The following is a 26,084-nucleotide window of genomic DNA, read 5'->3' on the forward strand; positions in this document are numbered from 1 at the left end:
ACTTCTTGAAAGGGAATTATAATTATCTCCATTTTATGGATCATGAAACAGAGACTCAGAGAAGTAATTTTTCCAGAGCTTTCTAGTTCATCAATAGTAGAGGTGGGATTTGGACCAAGGCGATTAGACTCTTTCCTCTGTGTCACACTGCTTTCACCTGAGCTGGCCTCCAAAGATGAATGCAATTTAGCTGTAAGGAAGAGCAGCTTGGGGAGAGCATTGAGTATAGAGGAGGGGAAGTGCCAAGGAGAAGGAAGGATGAATGAACACCAGCCAGCTCCTTACCATGCACTTCACCCTGGGTAATGAAGAGTGAAGAGGAGACTGACTGAGAGGGGAGTGTCCAGTCTAGATGCATGAGCCCAAGTCTCCTGACCACATGGCGTGTTCTTTTCATTATTTTTTGCAAGGAAATATTTTATTCCACAGTTTGGGTAAAAGATAATAGGTGTTATAATACTAAAGCATAATATATTGTGAATTGCATTGTTAGTGTATAAAGGAATTGCTGGGGAGGAGAGTTTGAAAGCCAATATATTAATTCTAAGTCCTTTAAAGTGAAGATAATAGCATCTATTCTCTTGGTTTACCCTAGGTAGTGTGTGTGTGTACGTGTTTGTGTACATGTGCGTGTGTGTGTTTGTGCATGCATGCATTGGTACACAACTAGAGGTTCCCAGGGATGCTTACATCCCTGTTTGCTCATGGGCCACCTGGTCTCCAGGGACAGAGCTAATTGTTTCAGCTTTCTCTGTCTTGTCATTGGCAAGACTTGCTGCTCTTGTCTATCACCCAATTCCTACACTGAGTGTATCCCACTCTTGTTGTGCACTCTCTCTCTCTCTCTCTCTTTGGAGGTGCTGGGCTAGCTAAATCAAGTGGATAACCCCCCTCCCATAGTAAGAAGTAATTTAAGATGAGTCTGGCTGAGGTGAAATTCTGACATTGACCAGGATTGATGTCTTCCAGTTCTATTCTGAGTATCTGATTCTTGAGTCTCTTCCCATTTCTGACCATTTATGTCCTCACATGGATTCTCCTTCAGCTCTGAACAGCCTCTAGAGCCCAGAAATGTCCCAGGTATAACTCCTGGAAAGGCATAAAATCTTCCCTCTGAGTTCTAGTGTAGAAGTCCTGGGTTTGGGACCTGTAGTGGATGTCCACTGCTTTTGTTTCCCCCTGAAGTATCATGTTCTCTTTTAAAGCACATGTGCAAACGGAAATACAGGCCAATTGGATATGTAGCAGGAATTCACATCTTAAATAGATTGATCCAAGAATGAAAAGTGTTTAAAGGAGTGACCTGAACTTACTGTCTGATAGTCCTGCTATTGAGAGTGCCCAAGCTACCCTTCTTTCTGTAAGATTTAAGGGTCAGCTTCCTTAGATTTTTGTGAATTGCCCTGTGTACTTCCCAAAATTTCTTTTTTTATTGTTCAATTAACTATAGTCAGTTTCTGTTGTTTGCAACCAGAATCTTAATCAATGTAGATCCTTATTTAACTGAAATCACAATAGCCTGGGAGTAGCCTGGTGGTCACTGAGATGACAGAGCTGTTTCTGTTTGCCCACCGAGGTCAGAATGAACACTGTTCTCTTTAAGGTCTCTTGAACAAGGCCTGGAAGCCTTTTTCTATGCTTTTCCTTCCTGGTTACTTCACCCTAGGCTTGGCTTTCTGTAGACAGTCCTATCCCAGGCCAGAGTCCTCACGCTGCCCCTATTCTATCACATTCTTTGGCACTAAAACCTTAATCTTTTCTGTTCCTGGTAGTTTCTCTAAAAGTCGTCTAGTTCCTCTGTAAATTCTGTGGCATGTCCAAGCAGGGTTCCCATTCGACTTTCTTGGGGATTCATTGTTTCAGAAACTCCTCTCTCCTGGATTTGTAGCCCTCAGACAATAGAGTAGTGGTAAAGGGACTGGATAGACCTGTGTGAGCATCTCACCTCCACTGTTTAGGTGGTTTTGGGCCAATTACTAAATCTCTCTGAGATGGTTTTGTACAGAATTCTACCCATGGCTGAGGACTTCAGACTGTTATCCATGTTGTGATACTCATACTCATGTGTATTAAAGACAAAAGTTTCAGGGCAAAAGAATGTGGATTGCTTAGTGCAAAATCATTAGTTTCTTGGGAAAAATGACTGCATGGGCTCTAGAGGTTATAAATTTACTGGTGTTATGTTTATATATGAGATGTCATGAGTAAGAAAATATAGGCTCTAAAAATTCAGTCACGTGGCCACAGACATACTACCAATTTAGTTATAAAACTGTATCTGAAATCCAGCCCTGCTAATTCCCAATGCAGTCTCTTAAAAGCACTATGCATGGTAGAAGTTGCCTTGGAGGACTGCATGGTTTTCTGATGCATTTACCCCACTCCTGAGTCCTGTTACTGCAAGATTCTTCTCCCTGTGTTGCAGTGATAGTGAAGGGCTGAATGCAGGGGGGCAGTGAGCGCTTCTCAGTCTAAGGAACAGGATGAGTCCTTGTTTGGTTTAGTTTATTAAATGAGAAATACACATGATCTCTGTAACTCAGACTCTGAACCTCTCTCTATAACATGTGTACTTAAGGGTCCTTGTGTTGTGGGCCCTGGAGGCCAAAGGCAGCCTCGTCTTCCCTAGCCTGATGGTATCTGCTGGAAGGCGACTTAGAACCTTCTCCCGTATCTAAGCTCTTTCTAGTGATTTTAGAGGGCAATTCTGGTATTGGGAATCCAGCCAGCAGAGAGTTCATATGGCTGGGCTATGTGTCAACAAGAGCGATCTGGTCATCCTGACCCTACACACTTGATTCAGCTAAGAGGTACACACAGCTCCACTGAGCTGGCCAACCTGCTCTGCCAGCTTCTTATCACTTACTGGTCTGGGCAGGCTTCCCGGGCAGGGGGAGGACTACTGAGTTACATTGGATATAAATGAATCAATACAAACCAATTCCTTCACAAAAGAAAACCTAATTAGGCACACTGCTGTCTGAATCAACGACTTCTCTCTCCAGCAGCTAACACATTCCACTTCCTGCCTACAACCGCATTCTGGCTCCTGTTCATAAGAAATACATATCCATTTTGTTATTGTCAGTTTTTAAGCCTTGCCAAGTTTGTTTTCTGAAACAACCAATAATAAAAACTTTGCTACGTCTTAGGAAGATTGTCACAGTTTAGAGAAAAGTCAAGCTCTCTGTTAAGAAATAGCACTCAATCTCTTTACTAGTTCACAGAAGGTAACGGTCTAATTGGAGATGGATATTCTTGCTTGGCTACTTTTGCAAGAAGGAGATGAAGAATTTGGGGATGAAAGGGAGGCTGTGACCTGCTAGAAGATGTTACAGCCCAACTCAGGCCACTGCCCATGTGCCTTTCCCGCCAATGGATGCTTTGTGTTACTGGAAGAGACTCAAAGACATCAAAGGCCACCTGTTAAGGGAAACTCATTTTGTTTTCATTCATTCATCACTCCTCCTAGTGACCCCAATAACCAAAGAGACTGGTGCCTTCTAGAGCCAGAGGAGAGCATTCATTACCACCCTGGCAATTCAGATGCTGTGAGTGGAGGGTGCTTCTACAGGTGGGTGAGCATATGGGCTTAGAGTCAAACTGCCTGAGTTCAAATCCTGAGGCACTGCCACTCACTAGATGTGTGACCTTGGATGGCACTTTACTTCTTCAAGCTTCAGTTTTCTACTTTACAAAAATGTGGTTGCTGCTACATTTCTTTGAATCTAGAGTGCCACCATTTTTTATGTACAACTAAGGAAGAAAATTCGCTGCCAATTAAACTATAACACAACATCGATCGTAAAACTCAACAATATTAAAGATGTTAAAATGTAAAAAAAAAAATCAGCATATTTTTATTGAGAAAATAGGATAGCATCTGTCTCATGATAACACTGTGAAGATGTGAGTGAGATAATTCCTATAAAGGCTTAGCATTTTGTGTGTCACACAGTAAGCCCTATATAAACGATTACTACTATTTTTACTACCAGAAGGTAGTAGTCTGGGTTATTTCAGCAAATTATTTAACCCTCTGTACTTTATTCTCTTCATATTTAAAGTAAATGAGTAGCCATATGGTCTTACCACCCAGAATTGGGAAGAAAAGCTAATTAAAAATTGTTTTTAGGTCCTTAGCAGCTTTAAATGTGGAACACTATCAGCTCTTTTCGCTATCCGACTTCTGTGTCTGGAAACAGATAAGGAAAATATTCTGTATACTTTTAATGTGTAGATTAATTTATTTGGAGTTCCAATCCCAATTAAACTTTTAACTTGGAGTATTTATATTTCTATTGTAATTGTGGAAAAGAGTTGTTAGTTTTTGCTTTATTCTCCTCAATATAACTGATTTTTTATGAAATTGTACTCTATATTGAGAGGTAAAAAGTTACACTGATGTAGTACTCTCTATGTTGGGCAAGAGTAAAGAATACCTGATTGCAAAATTTTTCATCTCTGTAAACTCCCATAAATTTTGTAAGATGGTGGAGTTAATCTGATTAAGGAAGAAAGGAAAATACATTCCAGGTTATTGCAAATGATGGCTAAATACAGGGAAATTTATTTAAAGCAAGTCCTAAATGCTAGGCATACACAGCCCACTATTGGATTTCACTTTGAGGAGCAAAGAACTAGATGAACAGGGATAGCTGTTGTGTGGGAGAAGTTCAATTTAATTCAACTTTCAGTTATTGAACTTTTAGCATGAAGCAGGCATAGTGTTCAGTTACAGAAATGCAAAGGAATTTACGACAAAGCTCTTGCCCTCCAAGAATTTATAGTCCAGCAAGAAATGTCAGCACAATGTGATAAACACTACAAAGTAACATGGGCGTCCTAAGAAAGCAGCAACTAATTCTTCCTGGGTGAGCAAAGGAAGACCTTAGGGTTGTATAAGGAATTCATAAAACAGCAAAGTTGGAAAGAGTATTTCCTGCAAAGAGAACAGTGTTTGTGAAATCTATGAGCATGAAAGAGCATGGCTTTCATGTAGCTCAGCATGGCTAAAGTGTAATATGTGTGTGTCGGTACGTATGTATGGGATGGGGTCAGTTTTGTGGTGTTGACAGACTGGAAAAAAAGGTTGAGATAAGGTTGTGAAGGGCCTTTGGTGGCTAACTTAAGGAGTTCAAACTTTATCCCATAAGACTGGAGGAGTTAATCTGATTAGAGAAGAAAGGAAAATATGTTCCAGGTTATTGCAAATGATTGCTAAATACAGGGAGATTCACTTAAAGGAAGTCCCAAATAGTAGCCATGCACAGCTCACTATTGGATTCCACTAGTGTAGATTCCAAAGGTATAGATTCAAGAAGATGTTTAGTGATAGGGTCACTAGGACATAATAATAAATTGACTCTGAGGTGGTGGAGTACAGAGGAACTAGGAATGATTCGGGTTCTGATTTGGATTCCCGCAGTTGGGGGTAGAGGTAGAGGTGGGAGTTGACTTTTAGGTAACATAGTTGGAGCAGCTACAGTAAAAAACACATGACTGAGACTCAGGAGACCTGGCACTTGGGCTGAGCTTTTAGATAACTGCCTTTGGAAATAATTAGATAAAGTTATTGTACATATCGTATAAAGTACTACACTTCTCTATGCCTCATTTTCCTCATGTTTATGGAAGGAAGATGGAGAGGAAGCATCCCAAGATGACTTGGGAATCAGGCTGCACTTTTAACTCTGCTAATTACTCGCTGTGTGATTTGGGGCAAGCTACTTACTCTACATTTCCTCACTTGAAAAATAAAGAGTGATAATATCTACTGACAAGATTGTTATAGGTTATAATGCAAACCTTCAATAAATATTTGCTCTTATCATTTTTATTATCTCAGTTATAACATTTTGCATTTCAAAATGGGTTCCACGGTACTTTTGGCAAGAGGACTATTATTAATTGAATATATTTGTCCTTTAATTTGAAGCAGCATGGTGTAGGTTTGGTAAAGAGCAGGAATGTGGAGCAATAGCATATGACATTTAGCCTGCACCTGCCACTTGCCAGCTGGGTGATCTTGGGCAAAATACTAACAGTTCTGACCTCCACTCTCCTTATCTGTAAAATAAGGGTAATGATAGCATTAACCCCATAGGGTTTTTGTAATTAATACACATATAGTGCTTTGACAATTGCCTAGCACAGACTAGGTCCTTATAGGAATATTTACCACCATCATCATCATTATTATTACTTTAATTTTTAAATTATAGAATGGGGTACTGCATCGCTACCCTAGAAGTAGCTGCTTTTCCATGTCAGTGGCTTTGTGCAGACACAGAGCAGTCCCCAAAGAGATAGTACTATCCTTGGGTGGGTTACATTTGATGTGCCCCACAGGCCAGGGAAGCCGTGGATTGGGCTGCCTCTGAAATGGCTCTTCTGAAATCAAATGGGATCCCTTTCTCCCCCAGATTCTGTGTGGGAGGCTGATACATTTGGTTTGGTAATGAGTTTGCTTTTAAAGCCAAAGAAGTGAAGAGAATAAAAGACGAGAGAAGGCGTGAGAGGCAATCATAGAAACCTGGAGGCTCAGATTCTCCAAAATGAAAAAGGAGCCTACATTTCTGCAAAAACAAAGAAGAAACAACTACCATTCTCAAAGCTCATTATGATTTAACTTTGAGATAGCACACATGACAGCAATGTGACTACTGAAGCCGGTTTTAACTATAAGCAGGACAAAGGAGTAGAAATGGAGTGAATTAGCAGCAGCGTAAGGGTAACCTCCTCGCTCACAGGCTGTGCAAACACTCCCGCGTGAAAGCACTGTTCAAAGGTGCTAAATCTCTCTGAAGTGGCCATCTCTCTTTCTTTGGCAAATGACTGAAAAATCTTTGTTGTGTTTTTAATTGAACCAAATTCTTAGAACCTTCTAAGACATTCATTCTCTGTGGTTAGAAGAATGCAAACTGTTGCTGATGCCTGCCACAGACAGTAACGGGCACCTTGCCTTGCAAAGCCCAAAAGGTAAGGTATGAGCTCATCCAAAGTTTTTCTTGATAAAAAGAATTTCCTTTTGTGTCAGAATATCGCAGAAGATTTGAAAATAGAAGAATCTGAGAGCCCCGTTTTCCCATGGACTGATGGTGTCTGTCATTACCATAATGATCACTGTCATCATCTTCCTTTGACTTTCCCCTTCTGAGAAGTACATATTATCCTTGGCATTATATTGTGGGATAAAAATCTGAATGGAAGTGCTAGATGCTGGTGTTTGTCAAGACTGATTGCATAAGTTAGGAAATTTATAATTTGATCTCGAGTATATTGTATTATAAGAAGCTAGTGTCCATAATTATTTAACTTAAGTCTTTCAACATACATCATCCTAAGAGGAGTTCTGAGAACATCAATGGATTTGAAGAATTTTTATAATTTCAAGCCAACTGAATTGGCTCACTAAAAGGCACTTCAAAATCATACGAAGAGGCAACTGCACAGTTGCAAAGCAGAGCAGCAGGTCTGTAAATGTCATTGTCAGCTACACTTGTGGAATCTAAATGAGGGTATGGAGCCCGTGGTGTAGGAAAATGCAATAAAAAGAAGAGAATTTTTTTTTTACCCTTGAGGTGCTTGCTCTATCTTTTGGTGTACGGATTTATACTACAATAAAGCAGAAGATGGACTGAATGAGATGACCAGAAGGTCAGTGCCCCTCCCTGCGTCGTTATGACCCTGAGCAAGTCACTTAAATCCTTGCCGAAGTTTTTTCACTTGCAAAATGAGCAAGCCAGAAAAGGTATTTTCTAATGTCTCTTTCAGTTCTGAAAGGTGATTCTGAGATGCAAATTGGCATGGTGTGAGCAAGATATTTTGTTCACTTATTGAGCAACATTGAGAGCATTCTAGGAGCTAAATACTCTAATGGGCTGTGGACATAGAAGACAGGAGCACTTGGTCCTGCTTTCAAAAGGCCAGCAGAGTGAGAGCAAGACCGACCAACTAGCAATTACAGTGCGCTGTGCTCAGTGTGGCTTCCAAAGAGGGGGAGGGCTGGTGCAGGCCCAGCCATCCAGGGTGTGGTGGTGATATTTGTGACAGGCCTCACAACATCAACAAAAATCCATCAAGGAGACAGAAGATGGGTGGATGGCCCTGGCAAAAGGAGCAGCATTAACATGGCTCAGACTTGAGAACAACCACCCTACCCTGTGTTTGAAGGGTTAACTCAAACATAGATACATTGATACATCTGCAGCTGAATAATGGAGACAGGGGAGTTGTTTGAGACTCGACTGTGAACAGCCTTGAATATCCTGCTAAGAGCTTTTGACTTTATCTTAAGGGCACTGGGGAATCATGAAAAATAGGACACATGAGATTTCTTTCAGAAAAGTCACTCAGGGGGCAGTGTGGAGCAGAATGGAGGGAGGATGGGAAGGAGAGATGCTCACAGGAGATTATTTTGATAGTCCATGGGAGGAAGAGTGAGAGCCTGTGACAGTGGGACCAGGGAAGAAGGACACATTTGAGAGATGGCCTAGAGAAGGAATTGGGAGAGCCCACGTCTTCATGTATTTACCACTCAACTGGCGCCAGCCAGTGTAAACCCGGCACCATGTGACAAGAATATAGGCCCTCCTGAAGGGCTGGGGGGGGGGGTGGCCAGAGTGGGACGAGGGAAGTGGTGCCGGTTTGGGTGGACTTCCTGGAGGAGGTGAGGTCTGACCTGGGTTTTCAAGGAAGGAAAAGAGACATGAATTTGTAGCAAGAGGAAAGGGGGACATTTTTATACCTGGCCATAAAAGGAGAGAGTGAGGAGATAGCCAGCAGGTATACTTGGCTAGCAAAGGGAATCTTTTGCCAATACTAAAATGGAGGGATAGGAGGGTAGAAAGACTGAACAGAAATATCTAAATTTGCTGTGATACGCTGCAGGAAGCCATTGTGGGTTTTTAGAAGAGATGGATTGTATAGTATAATAGAAAAAGACACTGAATTAATGCTTGAAGATCTGGGTTATGCCACTATCCAACTGGGTCAACATTTGACTCACTTAATGTCTCCAGGGGAAAGCAAATCCCTGTCCAGAGTAAGTGTCTATCCCAATAAAGACAAAAGGCTGCCCCTCCCAGGATGGAAGCAATCCAGCGTAATCAACAGATTTGTGTAATTTGGATGGGAGCAAAATCCGTGTATGTGTGTATGCAGAGATGTGTGTTAGTCGGGGTTCTCCAGAGAGACAGAACCAGCAGGATATATGGAAGGAGGAACTGGCTCACATAATCATAAAAGTAGAGAGACCGTCTGTGAGCTGGAGGACCAGAAAAGCTCAGTTCATGTTCAAACCAGGGAAGCCGACAGTGTAGCCCCTAGTCAGGCTGAGAACTGCTGGGGGCGGCTGGTGCAAGTTCCAGAGTCCAAAAGCTGAAGAACCTGGAGTTGGATGTCCAAAGGCAAGAGGAGAGACTGCATCCTGCTCTGAAAGGGAGAGAAACATCAGTGAACCAGTCCCCCTTTTTAGGCACATTTGTTTCAGCTTGGGCCCTGGCTGGTTGGATGGTGCCCGCCCACATTGCGAGCAGATCATCCTCTGCCAGTCCACTGATTCACCGTCAATCTCCTGTGGAAACACCCTCACAGACACACCCAGAAACAATGCTTCTCCAGCCATCCAGGTGTCCCTTAATCCAGTCAAGTGACACCTAAAATTAACCATCACAAGTCTACCCTGTCACCATGGCACACATATGCATCTCCTTAAATGATACTTAATATCTAAGTAAAGACAACAACAAGGTTATAATTCCACCTAACATGATACAGCTACCCATTGTATAGCCAAAAACATACTAATCCCATCCCCAGAAGAGGCGGTGAAGTTCTTGAGTGATAATTTACTCTTCTCCTGATATCCCATAACTTAAATACTTGATGTAAAATTAACAATACTTATACTTGTTGATATAAAGTCAACAAATCTTATGTTACACGATAAAAAAACAAGAGAGGAAAGAAAAAGTATTTGCTTAAAGTATTTGTTTATACACAAGTGTACTCTTTTCTTTTTTTGAGACAGAGTCTCACTTTGTCACCTCTGGTAGAGTGCTATGGTGTCACAGCTCACAGCAACTTCAGACTCTTAGACCCAAGTGATTCTCTTGCCTCAGCTTCCCAAATAGCTGACACTATGGCACCTGCCACAACACCCGGCCATTTTTTTGAGACAGAGTCTTGCTCTAGTTCAGGGTGGTCTCCAACTCATGAGCTTAGGTCATCTACCCGCCTTGCACACTTAATAAAGTAGGAAGAAAATACAGCAATTATAGTCCTTGTTTCTTTAACTGGTCAGGTACTTATAACTACCTTCCTCTACTACCTGTTCTGTATTTCCTTTGTTTTCAGCAAGCACCTCAGCTGGTCACAGTTCTTAACCTGGTGGTGTTACCATTTTGACGGGTCTAAGCCATTCATAGTCCTGTCTGGATTGGGTGGTTGAAGTTTTCCACTGACTTTAAGCACAGAGCATGGTAATAGTAAGAGACACCGAAAGGGATCGCCTTTATTCCAGACACACCTTTCTTACCTCCACTGGGAAGTAGTAGTCCAGTTTCTCCTGTGTAGTTCACATCAATCTCTCTAGTCAGTGCTGTAACAGCCTTATTTTTTTTTTTTTTTTAAAAAGGGTCGGGCAGATCATGATACCCAGGCATTCCACAAAGTAGATGGGTCACCTTTGGACAACCTTTACCAGCTCAAAAATTTGTCTCACATAAGCAGTGAGAATTTGGGCGTCATCCCAAATTGTTATTTTCCCTACTCATAAATTTAAGGTATTGTAACAGCCTTCTTAGCCTATTGACTCAGGGGCATGAGGAGTCCAAAGTGGCTGGGTGGCAGTCTTAACTTTCAGTTCAATGGAATCATTGTTGTATCTCCCAGTAGAAGCATTCCTGTCTGGAACTAAGACCTCTAATCCAGAAGAACATGCTATTGTAGGAAAAGGAAGCAAATTTTTTGTTACTGGGTCACTAGAGGTAATAGTAAGAGGTGCCACTCCCATTTGTACCTCTGGATTCCCAAACAAATGAATCCTGGTTATGGGAGAAACGCACTGGACGCTGATCCAGAACACATGTCTGGAGAGACTTGCTGGAGCCTTATAGAATAGTCTCACTTAGCTAGTGTTATAACTGTGACTTCAAAAGGCCATTCCACCTTTCTATCAAGCTACTTTAGGATGATGGGAATATGGTAAGACCAGTGAATTCCATGAATATGGGCCCACTGCCACATTTCTTTGGCTATGAAGTGAATTCCTTAAGCAATACTGTGTGGAACTCAGTGATTGTGAATAAGGTATTCTGTGAGTCCACAGATGATGGTTTTACCAGACACATTGCATCCAGAGGAGGCAAATCCATATTCAGAGTAAGTATTCATTTTATTAAAGATAAACTGTTGCCCTTTCCATGAGGGAGGCAGTCCAATGTAATCAACCTGTCTCTAGGTAGCTGGCAGCCTGGGGACTCTGATAGCCACAGCCAGGCTGGCTTTGAGGAGTAGGACACCATGTTGCTGAGCTCATGTACAGCCTCTATCCCTGTCCCCACGCCTACTTTATTCTTGAGCCAATTGGGTGATGACAAGTGGTTTAAAGTTGGTTTAAAGCCTATTAATCCCCCTTACAAAGGGGATCTTAACAGGCTCCAGGCCACTAAACCCCTAGAAAATGTATGGGTGTAGAAGGCCCCTAAATTTTTGTTGGATTTATTTCCCACTCTGTGACATGCAAATGCCTTACCAATAAGTCCAGAGTGGTTGCTGGATGGTAGCAAACAAAGTATTGACATGGGAACTGAGGTAAGAGACAACTGTAGTAGTCCATTTGAAAACACCCAGAAAGTGTATTTTCCACTGTACAAGTCATTGGCCATCCATTCTATAGAATGTGCAAACCATGAAACAGACATTATACAGACACTGGGAAAACAGAAGTGAGAAGTGGCAGGGAAATGGACTTCCCAGCCCACTGAGCACAGCAAGGCAGAGGTATTGTCCGGGAACAGCTGGGTGCCTGCTTCTACTTCCCTCCCTTCTATTCACCCTACCTCTGGATACAGCCTTGCCAATACTTTGCCTCAAGAACCACAAGGATGATGCCTATCTGGAAATATTGCCTATCAAAGGCATGGGTTGTATGCATACATATATATTTTCAGAGTATTCCAGGGGTGCACATGTTTTGGTTACATAATTTACTTTTTATACATTTTAAGTTAGGTTACAAGTGTGTCCTTCATCCAGACAGTGTGCCAGTGAGGTGTAACTTTACCCAACCCCTCCTCCCCTTCCCTCCTACTTGATTTCCATTTAGTTTTACTTCCATATGTGCACAGAAGAGTTGATCAACTGCTTCTAATTTAGTACTTAGTACATATGGTGTGTGTTTTTCCATTCTTGAGATGGTTCACTTAGAAGAATGGTTTCTAGGTTGTTAGAAAAGATATTAGATAACCTTTTTTATAGCTGAGTAGTACTCCCTGGTATGCATATACTACGTTTTATTAATCCACCCATGTATTGATGATTGATGGGCACTTGGGTTGTTTCCACATCTTTGCAATTGTGAATTGATCTTTGGTTCTGAAACTGGTGCTAAGAACCCAAAATAAAATAATTCAGTATACTGAGTTTGGCTTTGTCCTAATTTAAGGGTCCTAAACAGTTGAATTTCTTTTTTTTTTTTTTTTTGAGACAGAGCCTCAAGCTGTCCCCCTGGGTAGAGTGCCGTGGCATTACAGCTCACAGCAACCTCCAACTCCTGGGCTCAAGCGAGTCTCCTGCCTCCGCCTCCCAAGTAGCTGGGACCACAGGCGCCCGCCACAACGCCCGGCTATTTTTTGGTTGCAGCCATCATTGTTGTTTGGCGGGTCCAGGCTGGGGATTTGAACCTGCCACCTTAGGTGTACGTGGCTGGCGCCTTAGCCGGTTGAGCTATAGGCGCCAAGCCACAGTTGAATTTCTTTATGTTTCTTTCTGAAACGTTGCTCTTCACTTAAAAGATACATTGTGTTTCTTTAAAACGAATAAAAGTGGTGATATGTTAGGAGATGGAAGGAGCCTTAGAGATGTTCTAGTTTATCTACCTAGTCCCAACAAGTAGAGTCCTCTGGTGGCCCAGGAGAGAATGTTCTCCCAGGGGAGAGGTAGGGGCTTGAGCCAAGGGAAATGCGATTCTCCTTGATTCCTACAAAAGTAGCCCTAGATTATTTTCCTGCTTAGAGTTACAATGCCTAATTTGCCTACAGGCCCTCCCATCTTCCCCTGTCCTGGTCCTTCTTGAATTGCTGATCTGAGGGAAGCTGATGGATGAAGATAATCCTTGTCTTCTGTAGATGCTTAGCCAGAGACTAGGCACTCAGGTGAGAGGCTGGAAACCTGGGCTCTGGAGAGTTCCCAAGTTAGAAGAGACCTCAGAGGTCGCTAGAGCCACTGCCCCACAGGCAGCTTAAACCGACTCTGTGATTTAGATATGGAAATTAAGGCCAGTCACTTACCCTTCTGGATGTAATTCACTCTGTCAGTTAAAAAGAACTATCTATTCTTCTTACTCAAAAAGCTAATATGAGGATGAAATACTACTTGGGAGAAAACATTTTTGCAGAATAGAGACTCACTAAATGCACTGCAGTATTTAATTATTAATTCTTTCTGCCACTTCTTCCAGCCTCCACTAGACATTTTTAGTTTCATCAGCTGCCTTAAAGTGTTCTCCTGAAATTCTTTCAATCTCAGCCAAGACACTGAGGTGCAGCTGTAATTCACATTCTTCTGGAGGCGCACCTGAAGTCAGCTTTCATTCCTAAGTGTCCAAAGCCTGACTTTTTATTTCTTTTTTAAAAAGGGAAATGAAAGCCTCAATAGAAAGGTTGGCAACCGAATAAAAGAAGGAATTTCTTTCAGGCTTTCCAAGAAGACAGAATGGAAGTCTTGAAATAGAAATGACTTTTTTAATGGTGCCTTGAAAAAGGTGCCTTTCTTACTATCTGCCATTCTCATCCCCTTCCTGAACAGGGCTTATGCAAGAAATTAAATCATTGTGTATCTTTAAAATGAAGAAAAGTGGTGATATTTTAGGAGTTGGAAGGAACCTTGGAGATGTCCTAGTTTACCTACCTAGTTTCTGAAGTAGGGAAGTGGGATTTAGGAAAGGTGAAAGATTTCTTCTTGATTTCTTCCTTTTTGGTGCTGAACTCGGACCCAAACCAGGGTTCCTAACTCCTAGTCCAGGGATCTCATCTTCCTAGATTTGAATCTGAGTAACTCACTTGAGGCAGAGAACGGTATTCTCAGACTCATACCAGGCCTCCACGTCCGTCCAACCCAGTGGTGAGGGTGGCAGATGCAGGAAGACCCCAGGCCGGGGATTTTCATCGCACTGTGGAGGACATCTGGGTTGGAGATCACAAGCAACGCTTCTGATGTTTACCTTGGAGGTCAAACATCTGCTGTTTGAATTTGAATTGTGCTTATTTCACAGAGGAATGGAAGTTGGTCAGTTTCCTTTCTCCCAGCTCAGAATTGCTGGGGTTTGCCCCCCCACCCCGCTTCCTCTGGCTGAGTAGGAAGCCTGGTGACCTTCCTGGAATGTCAGGTTTTGGAGAAGACGAATTTCTAGGAGGAAGGAGAACATCCTTCTAGTTAAATCCTATCACAGTGAACCCCCCATGACTGAATTTCTTTGGTGTTAACCCCAATCAACACCACTCAGTTTAAACAGGCCAATGCCTGGGTCTTAGAAATAGTTCTTTCTTATGCTCACACCATGATGAACATTTTTTCTCCCCATCCCACATCTTTCTCATAGGCATGAGTTTCTAATAAGCAGGGCAGCAAGGTCCTCCTGGGGAGGATGGACCTGACCTCTTTACCTACCTCTGCCTCTCTGGCCCATCCTTGGGTGCTGCAGCATGGGGCTCCCTGTCTTTTGCAGTGCAGGACCCACCACAAGGTAACTTACCCTGCTGGCTCCAGGGGCCTCTTCTCTTATGGACTTGGTGGCCAGTGGCATCTTCCCTGAAGCCTTGGCGGGGGGGGGGGTCTCACCTCTGCAGATATTTAGAGGATAACATACAGTATACAGGTTTCAGGTAGAGTGGGGCAGTGATTCTCAGCCTGGGGGAATTGTAGGGCTGGGATGTTTAATGCACAGAGTATTCTAGAAACACAGCACCATATAGTCCTGAAGCTAAAAGGGGCTTAGGATTACCTGTGTCAATGGAGATGAGTTTGGGTGTGAGACACTTGGGGTCTGGACGTAATACAGAATCAATTGGAAGGCAAAGACTTGGCAGAGAAAAACACATTTTTTCCCATGGGGGATGTAGCAATGTGGATCTGGGGAAGAAGAAGGTAGGAGGAAAGAGGGAGGCTCTCTCTGGACCTGAGAGGTGAAATGACTTGGCAAAGGACATGCAAGTAGCTCTCTCCCCACACCACACAGCAGGGAGGTCTGCTCTGCAGAGCAGCTGGTTCAGGAGGAGAGGAGAACTTATCTTCATTAAATGAGTCAACAAGAAGCCAGATGTTTGCAGCTGGAGCTGGGCGGCATGATTCCTGCTACCCGCTGCTGCCAATTTGTCCCTGCGTCAGCCATCTGAACTTTTGTCCACAGAATGAAGCAGTGAAACACTCCTGCCAGTGAAGTGAAAGCATTCCCCTCTTCCCTTGGTTCCATCACAGAAGTAGCAAATTTGGTGACAGTTGTTGTTTGAAATTGCCAATTAATGGGACCATCTGCCCTCCGAATTCTGAACCAGTTGAAGACTAGGCATAGGAGTCCAAAAGTGCTCAGAGCATTTACCATATTCCATCCTCGGGAGAACGTGGCTCAGACTCCAGGGCGACATGGACTTCCCCATCCTTCCCATCTGAACTGAACTTAAGACCTTATCCCAGGCAGGACAGATAGATTCCACAGGGCTAAAAGGTAGACTTTGTGCAGGGAAAAGCCTGGCGTGTGGAAGAAACCACCTGCAGGTGTGGGAAGACCAGATCCCAGAGGGAGCCACACACTCAGGATTCTTCCCTGTATCAGCAGATGGGACACAGAGGGAGTGGAGGAGATGGCAGGTGGGAAGGGTCTTTCTCCGCAGTATATCAAGAAGGCACATGTGCTTATTTTAAGATCTGATGCAGGGACAGGGGGAGAAAATAGCTCTTCTACCCCCATCCTCTCTGTCTCAGTGAAGCCCACGTATCTCTGCCCCTTCGCCTGCCGTCCTCCCCATGCCCATCTCCACGTCGTCTCCGCTTGGTGGAGTTTCCTCCTAGCCCAGCAGCGCCGAATGTGGATCAGGTTTCTTAGCAAATCTACGTTCAGTCCTGGGTCTACACCTAGGTGAAATGGTAAGTGTCTGTTCAGACTGGTGCTCCATGAGACCAGGACCGGAGAGCCAGTAGTTCATTTTGGATATGATGCCAAAGAACACCAGTCCAGGAAAGAGGAAGTGAGACAGGAAAGCACAGCAGCCAGTAAGGGTGTTCTAAAGGAAGGCACCACTCGGGCAACTGGAGCCAGTACCCTGGGGGACTCACTCTGTGCCCATCCCAGTTGGAGTGAAGGTGCTGGGGTGTCATTTATCATGTTGTATCAAACAGTCTGAGGCTGCCACTCCAGCTCTTCAGGCCTCCAGTGCGCATGCTAGGCAATTTTTGTTTTATAGAGTAAAACTCAAACTAGCAGTTAAACGGGAGACACGCTCCAGCTCCCTGGGGTTTGTCTCTGTAGTTTTTGCTTCTTTTGCCACACAAGATTTTGTAAGGTCTACTCTCTAGTAGAACATACCGAAGCCATCACCAATAGTTCCACCACTCACTGGTAGCTCTGCCAACCCCTCTAACTCACCCTCCAAGGAGCTGTCGACCTCTAATATACATGAAGCAAATAACAGCCTTGAACTAAGCTTTGTAACCAACTCCATAACTAGGTGAGGTCTTACAGAAACTGTCAGGGAAGAGTGGGGGTGCGACGGTCCTTCCGAAGCATCACAAAATGCCTCCTGCTGCTGACCTGCTAACCTCATTTCAGATAGTTTCTAGCTGACAGCAAATTCGCTTCTCACAAGTTTCTTCCTCTCTGAGCATGGGATGAACCTTGTCTGTTTGCTTTGTCTCTTGGGGCCACTCTGGTTGTTCCTTGGCTGAAGAGGAAGGTGAATCATGAGTAGGTGATGGGTCCTAGGCAGGCTGTGTGTCAGATTGGTTACCTGAGCTTCCTGGCTCCTGTCCTGCTCCTTGCTCTCAAGAATCTATCCTACCTCCATATAGGTCCCTGAGCACCCCCTTGGCTGGTCTTGGGCATCTCCTCTGAGACTTTGCACTGTAGGGCCCACTGCACGGTAACTTACCCGGCTGCTTCCCAGGGCCTCTTCTCCAACAGATTTGGTGGCCAGGGGTCTTTTCCTGGTGCCTAGAGAGGTCTTTCACCTCTGCAGAGGTGAGGCAGTGGATTTCAAGGGGCCGTTTTGAAATTCTGCTAAACTTAGAGACAACATTATACGAAAAGCATTTTTCAGACTATAGTTCCAGCATCTTCAAGGGCAGATCTCTCAATTAGTTTTCTTACTACTTGATGCAGATGAAATAGTTTGGGGGAATATAAATTTCAGTCTACATAATTTAGGTATGTAAAAGCAGAACTTTATTTTTCTTTAACTGAACTTAACAGTTGCTATGGGCTAAATTGTGTTTCTCAAAAAGGTATGTTGAATCCCAAACTCCAGTACTTCAGAATATGATCTTATCTAGAGACAGAGTCTTTTTGGAAGTAATTAAGCTAAAATGAGATAATTTTGGTGGGCCCTACTTTGATATGACTCATGTCCTTACAAAAAGGAGAAATTTGGGCACAGACCTGCACACAGGGAGAACGTCAGGTGGTGATGAAGGTAGGGACCAAGGTGACGCTTCTACAAGCCAAAAATTCCAAAGATTGCCATTGAACCATCAGATGCTAGCTGGAGAGGCATGGAATAGACTCTCCCTCTTTGTACTCAGAAGGAACCAACACTGTTGATGCCTTGATCTCTGGATCCTAGTCTCCAGAATGCTGAGACAATAAATTTCTATTGTTTTAGTCACTCAGTCTGTAGTACTTTGTTATGGCAGCCTTTGCAAGCTAATACAACACTTCTTCTTTTTCATCCATGATGATAAGCTTGAACTTGCCAATTCAAAGCAAATTTGGGATTCTTCAGTTGAACTCAGTTCCTTTTGCATAAACACAGGCAGTTCAGACTTGCTCTCCTCTCTCCCCTTCTGTCCTTTTCTCCAGGCTGTGGTTCTAGGCACAGATGTCTGTCCTCTTTGGATTTGCTGCCATGTCTCTGTTTCTCTTTGTTGTGTTGGCTCTAAACATTCCACGTCTATTGTTGCAGTGTCCACTCTTCACATACCCTCCACTGGGTCCAATCAGTTTACCCAGTTCAACACCCTCATCTTAACTGTGAACCATCACCAAGTCTTTCAGCTCATTCTCAGCCTCATCCGGACCAGTCCTGAATGATAACGGGGGGTGGGGAGGGGATATTCGGGGTAGAAGGACCTTTCAGATGTTGTCCTGAGCCTCTCTGGGGCCGGGGACTACCAGGGCAGGGTGGTAGTAGTCTCAGATCATTTCTTTGCCACCCCAAACCTTTCTCATCATGACTTTGCTTCTCCTCTGGATACCCATATGTTAAGGGACTCTCTGCGAGGCTATAGGGTATGTAGCCTGAGTTGTCACTGTAGTAACTGGAAACTGGAAACATTCTGGAATCCCATCAGGGGAAGAATAATTAAATAAGTACAAGAGTAGCCATATTATGGAATGCCATGCAGCTGTTAAAAAGTGCAAGGGAGCTCTTTTTGTCCTGACACGGAAAGATTGCCACGTTCTGCAATAACATGAATGGTATAATCCCATTTTGGTGAAAACAAAATTACATATGTGTATATGGATGCAAAAGCACAGAAAATCCTAGGCACAGATCTACATTAACAGAGCTATCAACAAGGGAAATGTGGGTTGGGAGAAAGAGGCAGGTGTGTTCCTTCTTTTTCTTAAAATCCTTTTGTGTTATATAAAATATTAACTCAACTAGATTAATGAATTATTAAATTTTAACAAGTAAAAACACAAAGCAAACTCCATCGAATATTACAGCATAAATTACCCTGAGAATGACCTGGCCCTTTCCTCAGGATCTCTGAAATAACCTGTTCATTCTCTTTATTAAGTCTGAAAAGGGCCAGGTGTACTTGTGGGCTTGCATGGAATTCTCATTTGCACTTAGATATTATTAGTGCAAAACTTTAATGAAAAATAAAGGACTGGAAAATACAGCTCCTAACTGCCTTCCAGACCACAGTGGGCTTTGGTACTGAGGCCTCTGGCAATCCAAAAGGAATAAAGTCAAATCAAGTAACAAGGGAAAATCAATACCTTATTCATGTCAAACCTGCCCTAATGCCCTCCATTATGTGACTCACCACACAGAGAATCAATCCATTTCTCTTCTGGTGGAACACAGAGGCTTTAAAATTTTCATTTGTATATATTAATTTTTAGGGAGAGAATGTCACTTTATGGAGCTATTTCCTCTCTCTATAAAATTGATGGATTAATAGCAGAGTTTCAGAGCCCCTTATGTTTGGGCTCCAGTTCTGCATACTAAGTAAATATTCTAAGAAATAGTTCTTGGGTCAGGACAAGGATAATAATGGTCATTAATAACCATCACTCATTACAAGGTCCTTCCTCCTCTGAGCTCTTCTAACCTGTTTATAAATGGTTTTTAATGTGCCAAACGCACTCCCCCAGCCCTCCCAAGCAGACACACACTTTGAGGGAGGTTAATTGCTGCTGCCTTTATGAGCCCTGACCTGTGCAGACAGCATTCTCGGATCACTTCTCCCACCTCTGAGGTAGAGGTTAATGGTCACCATGCAGGCCTGCTGGGCACAGGGAGTTGTAGAATCTAATTACTGGCTCTTGTGGGTTGGACCCATGAGTGTGTGTTTATGAGCAGGATGGGCTGAAGTAATCTCCAAGTCTGCAGTGCTAACTGCCTTCTGGAAGCTACTGTGATTTTCAAGACCCCAAGGAAATTATATCTTTATTGCGAGTCTAAAATGTCCCCTGTTACCTCTCTCTGTTGCCTTTACCTGATTCGTATTGCTTTGAAATCTGCTTAATCCTGGTGCAGTCAAATTACTTCCTCATTTGGTTCAAGAGAATCTAGATTATTTCTGTTTGTATAATCTCTCTCCCCATTGTGGGTCCCTGGCCTCATTTGTTTCCTACCTCCCCTCCTCATCAGCCCCCTTCTCAGCTGATAAATTCCCCATGGATACAATAGCACAGTTCTTTCTAAATAAGTTGCAAGTAATTTCCTGTTTTCTGCTTTTTGAAGATGTGACTGGACACTTTAAAACAGATTCTTGCTTTGTTTTCTTGAGTCTTTTAGTAGCTGACTAAGTCATTAGACATAAGAAAGAAAAAGTGGATTGATGGCGAACACTGTAAGTGTAGTTGAAACTTGAAACAGTATTTGCAAGTTACTATTAATATGATTTCCCCCCTCTGACTTCTGTATGCATGAGTCAGTAATGTATTATCAACATTTATTTTGTCAGTGGGAAAATTCTTTATTCTCTGAAACTTCTGGAAAACAATGCTGCTCTGTTGTTAACAAGGCAGTGAATACTCTGCACATACCGGCGTCCCCCTGCCGTGAATTTTTCAGGCAGACATTTTTTTTCTGTGAAGGCAGGAGCTAAAATTTAAAAGCACCTCACCTGCCAAATGATTAGGGAATTCTTTTTCTTAACCAAATGCCAAAACAAATCAGTTTCCTAAAGAGATGTGAGATCTCCTCAAGCTGTGCTTGGGAATATTAAAAAGTGAAAAGACGCCTCTGCCCACAGCTTGCCATTTCAGGGTCCCTCACCCTGCAGGCAGGCAAAGACTGGAAGCTTTGAAGACTCCATTAGGAGGTTTAAACCTGCCATCTAGAGGTGTCTTGGTAGAATTACACAGATATTTCATAAAGTTTAGTAGCATCTGCTGGAATTCACCAATGGTGTTACTAGCCTGTACTCACAAACAGCATCTGAATTTGGGCTATGCTTTGGCATCTTTGACATCCTCCTTTCAGAAAGCAAGTGAGAAGGTGGATTCTGGGGTGGGAGCTCTATTGTACTTTAAGATTCTTCTTATAGAAATCTGTAATGCTGAGAAGTGAGACCATCTGGGATGCCGGTAACTACAGCCACCTTCAGTTCTAGACAAATGGGTAATTTCTTAAAGTGCCCTTCTGATGAGCAGAAAATCTTCAGGCTTGTTAGCTCGAGTGTCATTTGTGGATATGCCTGGAAAGATCGTAGCAGGTGGTGCAGTAGAGCACCCAATTCAAGAGGCTGATCTATCCATTGAGTGCTCAGCGAAAGAAAACTAATGATGCCTGCTAGTGGTTGGGGATTTTCCTTTAACCTGGACAAATAGGGATTTAAAAAAATTGAGAATATCTTCAGGCTGTTCCCTCTGTCTTATGCTTTTTTAAGGTTAGGGAACATCTGGAAGGTTTGCTTTTGAAAAACTATTGGTTGGCTTTCAATGATTTTTTTTCATATCCTGCTTCTGTTCTACAGGTTCTAGGAATTGGGAATTGACAGAAGAAGGTTGTTACTACATGTTTAGATCTATCTGGAGGTTAAATCATGGGGAAAAGAGAGAGAAATTTGCTCATCGAGATATCAAGCTCATTTAAGAAGTAAGAGCAAGTTTGGAGGGGCTGAGTAATTTACATATTTTTAGATATAACTGTGTAATTCTTTTCAGTTTTCCCATCTGTGAGCTAGAAATAAAGAGAGCGACTGAATTTACCAACTGATTGTCTTTAAAGATGTTAATGCAGTGGGGACAACCTCTAAGGATGATAGCACAGCAGAGTGTATATACTCTACCATCAGGGGTGCGCCAACAGGCTAAATCTGATGTTTTTTCCCCCTTTTTAAAGTGTCATTTGATTCCCAGTCAGGTTGGGAACAGAAAATCACCTTGAAGTAAATGTTCCTTGTTCCTTGTTCTTCAAAGATTGCTGGAGTAGGCTCCCTTGGTTATGTAAATACCAGATGAGCAGGCTGCCTGGTCCAGGAGGAGGATGTAACAAGACATCCTGTGCTTTGAGTACTTTAGAAAAGGTTGTCTCTTATCTCATGGGAGGAATTGGTGATTCAGAGCAACAGGGTGACCTGGCTATGTGTTGAATGCAGTTATATGGTCAAGTAAGATGAAAATTACTTAAATGCTTTTATGATTTACTTGATTACTCTTTTTAAAAAAACACTTATCTTACCTTGACTTACGTGCCCAAACATTCCTGCTTCTTTCCCTGGTCCATGCCAGTCTTGCCTCATCTCCTCTGCAAGACCAGGATCTGACAATTCTGCTGACCTTCATCAAGGGATTGGTCCTGCTGAAATATAATTTCCAAAAAGGTAAAATCAAGACTCTCATGCCAATATAAAAGGAGCATATCGAAGACTTTAAGGAACTCATTAACTAGTGAAGAAACCAGGAAGATGTTAAAATCAGGTCAAAGGAAAATTTGAAGACACAGGTACATATATTCAGGAATGCTCAAATGAATTTGCTAATGGATACGAAGTGGTAAATATGTCATAGAACAATAAAATGTAATGCTGGGGGTCATCATTTTTACAAGGCAAAAATCAATTGTATCTTTATGGGGACAAAATTTATTCTTAGTGTTATGGATAATAATCATCTGCATGACCATAAGTTTTTACGAATTAACTTCTACCTCTAGACAGTTATAAAATAGTTTAGGCAATAGGAGGATAATCAATGGTAAACAGCTCCATAGAATCAGATAATTCCTGGAGGGTCCACTAGACAGTGCCCAGAACTCTCAGTAATCTCCGTTGCTCATTTCCAAGATTTGGACAATATTTTCTGATAGTCCAAGCTCTGTAACCATTCTGTATTCTTTCTGGGCAATCTTACTGAAGTCATAGTTTCAATTGCCTCCAATAACAGCCGACTCTTAAGTTTGTATCTTCCACCTAGTTCTCTCAGTTCCAAACCTGTACAACTATGTGCTTACCCAACAGCTCCTCTTAGGTGTTTTTGAGGCTAAGAAAGACAGGATAATTTGTTCACAGTCAGAAGAACAGAGGTTCGAACCCAGCACTATCTGATTTCAGAACTGAAGCCAAAAACTTGCAATAGGAGGTGGTTTTAGAGGTGCCCAAATTTAGAGGCCTTGAACCTAGAGGTAGATCCCTTCTCATTTGTCTGTGGTGGGAAGGGAAGGCTGGAGGCACAGAGCTCACCGTTTTTCTAGCTGAGCTAGAAGTTCTTTTCTTTTCCATCAGAATTGTCTGAAGTACTTTCCAGCTTTGATGACATTTGGTATAGCACGTCAAGTATGAATGCATTGGAAACTGCCTATAATTCTCATGAATTGAATGAAAACGAATACTTTTTTTTTAAAATATGGAACGCTTCAGGAATTTGTGTGTCATCCTTGCACAGGGGCCATGCTAATCTTCTCTGTATTGTTCCAATTTCTAGCATATGTGCTGCTGAAGTGAGCACTGAATACTTTTTTTTTTTTTAGGATCTCTGCCTAGGGATAAGACGATCTCATCCTTTGTTCTGTTCTTCCCTCTCCAGCCTCAAGCTGTTCCCCTGGGTAGAGGGCTGTGGCATCACAGCTCACAGTAACCTCCAACTCTTGGGCTCAAGTGAGTCTCCTGCCTCGGCCTCCCAAGTAGCTGGGACCACAGGTGCCCGCCACAACACCCAGCTATTTTTGGTTGCAGCCATCATTGTTGTTTGGCGGGCCCGGGCTGGATTCGAACTTGCCACCTTAGGTGTATGTGGCTGACGCCTTAGCCACTACAGCTACAGGTGTCGAGCCATAGCAAAGATATTTGTACCAGAATGTTTATTGCAGCCCAATTCATAATTGCTGAGTCATGGAAGAAGCCCAAATGCCTATCGACCCATGAATGGATTAACAGATAGTTCAAGTTTTAATTTTCTTTTTCTTTTGAGATGGAGTCTCTCTCACTCTATTGCTCCAGGTTAGAGTGCCATGTTGTTATCATAGCTCATGGCAACCTCAAATTCCTGGGTTCATATGATCCTCCTGCCCCAGCATCCTGAGTAGGTGGACTACAGGCACTCACCCAACACCTGCTGAGTTTTTCTGTTTTTAGTAGAGACAGGGTCTCACTCATGCTCAAGGTGGTCTTGAACTCCAGAGCTCAAGGTATCTTCCTACCTCGACCTCCCAGAGTGCTAGGATTACAGGCATGAGCCACCACCCCTAGCCTATTTTTAATTTTTGGAGAACTTCAATCCTGTTTGCTATAGTGGCTTCACTGTTTTACCTTCCTACCAGAAATGCACAAGCATTTCAATTTCTCTGCTTTGTCACCAATACTTGTTGATTCTGTTTTTGACTATGGCTATCATACCAGGTGTGATGTGATACTGCATCATGGTTTTGATTTGCCTTTCCCCAGTGATTAATTATTTAGAGCATCTTTTTATATTCCTCTTGGCCATTCATATGTTTTCTTTAGAAAAATTTGTATTTAGGTTTTTTACCTGTTTATTTAATTGGGTTATTTGGCTTTCTAATATTAAGTAGTGAGAGGTGTGCATGTGTGGTTTATTTTACTTCAACATAATATCCTCCAGATTCATCTATGTTGTCATGAAAGACAGGATTTCCTTTTTTTTATGGCTGAATGGTATTCCATTGTGTGTATGTGCCACATTTTGTCTGTTCATCCATCAGTGAACACTTAGGTTGATTTCATAACTATTTCCTTTCTTCTACTAACTTTGGTCTTAGCTTGTTTGTGTTTTTTCTAGTGTGTATGTTTGTGTGTGTATGTATGTGACACACACACACACACTCTTTGACTCGTGATGGGATTATGTCCCAATAAACTCATCATAAATTGAAAATATGTCAAAATGCATTTAATGCATCTAACCTACAAATCATTATACCTTAGCCTAGCCTACCTTAAACATGCTCAGAACACTTATATTAGCCTACAGTTAGGCAAAATCATCTAGCATGAAGATTATTTAAAATGGAGTGTTGAATATCTCATGTAATTTACTAAAGACTGTACTAAAAGTGAAAAACAGAATGGTTGTATGGGTGTTTGAAGTACAGTTTCTACTGAATGCTTATTACTTTTGTATTATCTTAAAATAAAAAAAATCACAAGTTGAACTATCATAAGTCAAGAACCATCTGTGTGTGTATGTGTATATGTAAATTGACAGATTAAGTTGTGTATATTTACCATGTACAACATGATGTTTTGAAGTATATATGCATTGTGAAATCACTAAATCTAGCTAATTAGCATATACATTATCTCAAATACTTATCAGTTTTGTAGCGAGAACACTTCTCAGTATTCATTCTCTTAGCAGTTTTCAAGAATATAATGTACTGTTAATGACAGTCACCATATTGCACAATAGATCTCTTGAACTTATTTCTTTCTAATTAAAATTTTGTATACTTTGACCCACATCTCCCCAAATCCCAACCCCTAACCCCAATCACACCAGCCTCTAGTAATCATCTTTCTATTTTCTACTTCTATGAGATCAACTTTTTTAGCTTCCACACATGAGTAAGATCATGTAGTATTTGGCTTTCTGTGTCTGGTTCATTTCACTTCAACGTAATATCCTCTAGATTCCTCCATGTTGTCACAAAAGACAGGATTTCCTTTCTTTTTCTGGCTAAATGGTATTCCATTGTGTACATGCACCACATTTTCTCTGTGAAATGAACACTTATATTGATTGCATAATTATTTCCTTTCTTGCACTAACTGTGGACTTAGCTTGTTCTTGTTTCTTTCTAGTTTCTTTTTCTTTTCTTTTTTTTTTTTTTGAGACAGAGCCTCAAGCTGTCCCCCTGGGCGGAGTGCCGTGGCATTACAGCTCACAGCAACCTCCAACTCCTGGGCTCAAGCGAGTCTCCTGCCTCCGCCTCCCAAGTAGCTGGGACCACAGG

General features: G+C 42.3%; 2 non-coding genes across 2 annotated transcripts; both read right to left on the minus strand.

The window, feature by feature from the left end:
- Positions 1-10,642: 10,642 nt before the first annotated feature.
- On the minus strand, positions 10,643-10,791 carry LOC111727650. Its single transcript, XR_002775146.1, has one exon. It is a non-coding gene; the product is annotated as a U12 minor spliceosomal RNA (small nuclear RNA).
- A 12,721-nt stretch (positions 10,792-23,512) lies between these two features.
- On the minus strand, positions 23,513-23,620 carry LOC111727640. Its single transcript, XR_002775138.1, has one exon. It is a non-coding gene; the product is annotated as a U6 spliceosomal RNA (small nuclear RNA).
- Positions 23,621-26,084: the final 2,464 nt, after the last annotated feature.

This window comes from Otolemur garnettii, unplaced genomic scaffold (assembly GCF_000181295.1).
Source record: "Otolemur garnettii isolate 467f Iridium unplaced genomic scaffold, OtoGar3 scaffold00115, whole genome shotgun sequence".
Lineage (NCBI taxonomy): Eukaryota > Metazoa > Chordata > Mammalia > Primates > Galagidae > Otolemur > Otolemur garnettii.